Source organism: Maylandia zebra, linkage group LG23 (assembly GCF_041146795.1).
Source record: "Maylandia zebra isolate NMK-2024a linkage group LG23, Mzebra_GT3a, whole genome shotgun sequence".
In the NCBI taxonomy this organism is placed as follows: domain Eukaryota; kingdom Metazoa; phylum Chordata; class Actinopteri; order Cichliformes; family Cichlidae; genus Maylandia; species Maylandia zebra.
The window spans coordinates 17,489,027-17,494,552 of record NC_135188.1 but is presented as its reverse complement, the minus strand read 5'-3'; positions in this window follow the sequence as shown (position 1 = coordinate 17,494,552).

The following is a 5,526-nucleotide window of genomic DNA, read 5'->3' as shown; positions in this document are numbered from 1 at the left end:
CTAACAGTCATTGAGTATCTGTCCAATAGCTGTAGCTTGGCCCATACACAAAAATGTTGTGGCATGACCTTAATGTAGCTTTGCACAAATAAATGTCTGCAAATCGCAAAGAATTGAGTAGAGAGTTGGCCAATTTCCTCCATAATGACGTGAGAGCTTGATAAACTTAAACACAAAATGATTACTTGCTGTTCAGTAGTTTTTCACAACACTGTACAGAGTTAAAACTTTATTTTTCACAATCCTGTATGTCTAAGACAATGTTTGTTTTTTCTCTCACATCTATTAGAGTGATGTGCTTCATACAAAAGATTCAGTTTTGGTTGTTGTAGGGAATAATCCTATTTATTTCTTGAAAGCATGTGATCATATTCAGGGAAGACATATTTCTAATTTCATCGTAATGGATGTAGTGGATGTGGGCAAAGGTCTGTTTAGACCTTTGCCCACATCCAGTTATTATTACTGGTGTGCAAGATGTAACCAGAAGGTTTTATTAATTTTTCCACAGAGTGTAAACAAATCTAACCTTCTTAAACTTTAACTACTGTCCTTGCGTGCACCTCGGGACTGTTTCCACTGCTTTTGCTCCGAACCTTTGCTTACTGGTGTTGGGTCATATCAAAACTTGAAAACTTCTAATTTCATTTTCTAGAAAATGATGACATTTCACAGGGTCAAATTTCAGCATGCTGGGTTCAGGTGCATATTGGCAAGACAGCAAAAACATCAGTTTCTTTTAACATAACTCTTTGCACACAGTCAGACGCTGAGGGATGAACTCACCGGACAAAACCCTGTAAATGTCACAGTTTGACAATAGGCTCCTGATCTTGTGTGTGCCACCTTCAGCCTTGGACACTGCAGACTCTTCCGCTGAATGCTGCAAATGCTTCCTGTGAACACTGTTGTCTCTATAACAGGTGAAGACTAAGCTCTCATCATCATCAATGATGTGACAGTTTAAATCAGAAGAGGGTTTTTGCTTTCTCCAGTTTGAGGTTGACAGCAAAACTGGAAATGTGGAAAAGCAAATGTGATCACTGCACTTTGAGAGGTGAAGGATAACCTTGCAATTGACAACGGCAACATTTAAATCAGGTATGGCTGTTTTTATGGACAAAGCTGCAGAACATTTAGACACAGAAACGGTAGTTCCAAAATTTATTCATTTTTCAGTAGCATTTTTCTAACACTTCTAATTATGAATCTGAAATAAAGCCACAAAATGTTACTAAAAGTGCTTCTTTGTCCGCCATAAGTCCAGTAGTGCAAACTGGTATCCAGGTCTCTACTGTAGTATGTGTATAAATGTAATAATTTTAATAATTTTGAGTAATTTTACTTGCTTATTTTGAATCACTTTTCTTATTTTATATTTAAAAGCAGATTTTAACACTAAGTGATAGCCAGTAAGTCAGTGACACTGGGATTAAATAATCATCTGCATTTCTGTCAATTTTCCTAAAAGCACAATAATGCTGCACACATTTTGGTACATCCTTGTCAGTTAATGCGTCTTGCTGAAGGATGTTTTACTTTAACTGATATAAACTGGGCCTGGTACATAAACTCTTGTACTGATTATCAGTACAAGTATCAGTCTATTGCATTAGAACTGTCATGGTCCTGGGTAGGTGACCCAGTGTTTTGGTTTTTGTATTATTACTGATCTTTGTTTTCATATGTGTTTCGACTGCTAGTGTGATGGTTTCTGTTTTGTATTTCCAGTTCTTAGGTTTTGGTCCCTGTACTCCGTGTAGTATCAAGTCCGTGCCCTTGAGCCAGTTGTATTTCCTGTTTTACTTTGAAGGTCCGTGTCTCAGGTCATGTATTCTGTGTTCCCTGCCTGTCTTCCATTTCCTTGTTACCTTGTGTGTATATTTAGTGTGTAGTTACCTCTGTTCTTTGTCAGAGCGTCTGTGTATAATCCCCGGTGTTTCTCTGCCCAAGTGTGTCTCCAGCTATGTTTCCAGGTTCTAGCTTGTTAGCTCTAAGTTTCCAGATTCATGTTTAGTGTCCCCAATTTAGCATTCTTGCAGGTTGTTTTGTAGTTTTTCTTTTCAGCCACAAATAAAGGCTTGTTTTCTGTTAAACACTCTCCTTCATCTCCATTGCCTGCATTTGGGTCCGTTTCTCTATCTCCACAACCTTGGGAGATGAGTACCTAGCTTTTGTTCAGCATCATATCATGAATATGAGTTTAGAGAAACTTCAAAAACACATTTTAAGTTTGGAAATGTGCGCAATGTTTCAGTGTAATTTAAACTATACAGATTTTGTGGAGTTTGTTTTGCCAGCAAAGACTTATTTCTTTGATTGTATTATGTGTAAAATGCACAGTTCTCAATACATTACTATACTGGCATGTCTAGCAAATGTACAGCTTTGCTAACTGATCCAAACAGTAGTTTATGAAAACAAGTCCTTAAGATGAATAAATTTAAAAAAGTGTTTGGAAAAGGTCAAAAATATATGTATGTATTGCAAAAAAAAAAAAAAGCACATGTAGCACGCACTGACAGCAGAGATTTCAGTCTACTGGGCATCTGGTTTGATACCTCTCACTGCTGTTTCACACACTTGGACACTTGACTGCACCCGACTATTTTATCTCCCACGGTGTTGGAGGTGATGCTCTGAATAAATGAACAAGGATTTGGACAGACCACTGAATTCATCAGCAGTCCGGTTTGGTATGAGAAAGCTTTTTGACAAGTGCACTAGTGACACAGAGAACATATTAAACATTCGCTCAACATTCCAGTTTTGATATTTCCAACACAGTGAAATACAGCCTGCTGATGAGGTTGTGTTAAATGTTGGAAAAAAACAAGATGTGGTGCTGCCAATCTTGCTCTTGTTGCTTGCTCTTGTATTGTTTAATATGATAGATTGTTAAACTTGTTTGTTTATTGCTGTATTTGAGTTGGATTCCCCTTTAACTTAAGCTGCCGTTTTATAGATTGAAGATCACTCAACCAGAAAACTCAACACTTGCTTGTTTATTTCAAACTCTGATTCTGAAGATGATCAATAAATAAGTAGAGCATTTCATCACGGACCAAACTGGATATTCAGGCCTTGATTCAGGCTGCCAACCTGTGCATGCACGCAAGCACACCTCTACTTTTTAAATTTTAAATTTATTTTTTTTCCTAGGCTGGAAAGACAGACTGCCATAACAGATGTTTTTGTGTTTGTAGGAATTCCTGGTATTACACGTGTGGTAGAATCAAATAAGTACTCTTCAGATCGTATCTAAAACATTATTGCTAGTACTTTAAGTAGTTTAAGAACTACTAAAATACTACTATAAATGCATGTCTAATTAAAAGATATGACGTTTTCACTAATTAAAGAAGCCGCACTGCAGCTATGCTGTTATTTGTATTTTTACTGTCTTACAGTACATTTGACCATTTTATTGATCTATTAGCCTATCCTGTGGAAACATCTTCTCACTTGGTTTTAAATGGACATCTTGTTTCACACTAAGATTTTCCACATAACGGATAAATCAAGAGACCTTGAATATCAATCTACAGGTCTCCTTCTTAGATCTTCAGTGAGGTCCTTGGACTTTCACGTAGTTCTGAGTATTGGTAAATTCAGGCAGTGGTTCAAAGAGAAACTACCAGCTGTAGTCAATTATGATTTCTGATGAGAATAAACCCTGGATTTGGCAAGTTAAAAGACACTGGAAGACTCTGGGCAACACTTATAGAAATATTAAACGAGGATATGAAACACTGCACATATAAAGGCTAATTTAGATCATAGAGCCCTGCCTTGAAAAACTCACATAGATGTAACACTGTCTGTGAAGCTGGATTTAAAAGAATCGGTGCTTAAGTGTTTAAGTATTGAGAACATAGGTAGCACCATCATCTGTCAGTACAGAACGTTACTTCATATGGTTGATTGGTTGGCTGGTTACGGCTAATAGACTTACATGAGTTTATCGAATCAATAAGTCAGAGGAAAATAAGGAGAGTCAAAGTAAAAATCAGTTTAAAGGGATCACTTTTGTGCTGCCAATAGCTGCAGCAATAAGTTTTATGTTAAGAAACTGAGGATATACTGTCCACTTTCACTGACTCGTTAGCAGTATCTGGCTCTCCATTGTTTGACTAGCTGCACACATGCGGAAAATTCCAGCTGACAACCACTTACTACTAAAGAGACAGACAGTAAAAGAGGACAGTATATCCTCAGTTTCCTAACATAAAACTCCTGCAGCAGGAGTTAGCACAAAAGTGATCCCCTTAAACTGATTTTAAATGAACCTTTATATGTATAGCGTTTTATGTCCTCTTTAAGTACACACATTTAAATATTTGACACTTATGTATACTTGTGTATGTGGATTAGAGAAAATCCAAAATAAAATAAAATGTATGTCCCCAGTTCTTTTTCTTTTAAATAATTAAAGATGTATACTGTAAGATTATTTCACCTTGGAAAAAGAACAGTTCCAAGAAATCATTAAATGCCCGAATTACCACGACATCCATGCCCGTGATGACGGTGTATGCAAACATTTGACCTGAATTGCAAGAGATGGATAATAGCTGTTTTGATGAAAAAGTCCTTTAACACACACACACACACACACACACACACACACACACACACACACACACACACACACACACACACAAACAACAACAACAACAAATAAAAACATTCATCACATCATAAATGTAAAGCTAATATATGACACGACCTTGTCAGGACTAATTTGACATAAAAATTTTATCTCGTATTTTTAACATAGTTTGCAGAGATGTAAAGCGTATTTTGAAAAGCTTTTCAAATGATTAGAAAAAAGACCTTCAGGGTGTTTATACTGAAGACAACTGTCAAAGTTAAAATCAGGCTACTTACTTGCCTGAATTACTAAATTAGAACAAATATATTATATACATTTTATAGGCAGTACAAAACACCTCACGTAAAAATGAAAAAAAAAAAAGACATGAAGACATTTTACTGTGGTTATGTATAACTAGCACAAAGTAAAGAATATAAAGTTGCATCAGTTGCATCATAGATATTAGAAGTTATAACGTGTGTCTTGCTAGAAACAGTTGAACTAATTCTGATTCATTAAAAAAAATGTAATTTATTGGTTAAATGGTTCTACCAATGGAGAGGTTCTGTGTCAAGCTCAAGGGAAGTGGTAACACCTTTGTGGTTATATGACAGCTGTTTAGAGGTAACACACAACAAAACAGTGATGAGAATAGTGTTATGGTGTTAAGAACAGCTACATACCGTAAGTGTAGTAATATTGGTTTCAGTAATATTTCTTTTTTAGAATGCATTTTTCTTAAGTCAGGCCACGATAGTTGCACAATGTTTTAGTAATGCAAATGAAAATAAAATTGACTAATAATTACAAAAAGAGCAATAAGAAAATTGGCATAAAATCAATATACAATATAAAAATACAACTTTACAGAGTAATATAGTTTCGGAAGCTTCATCTTGTTTTAACCACATGAGGTGTGATATTTTGGC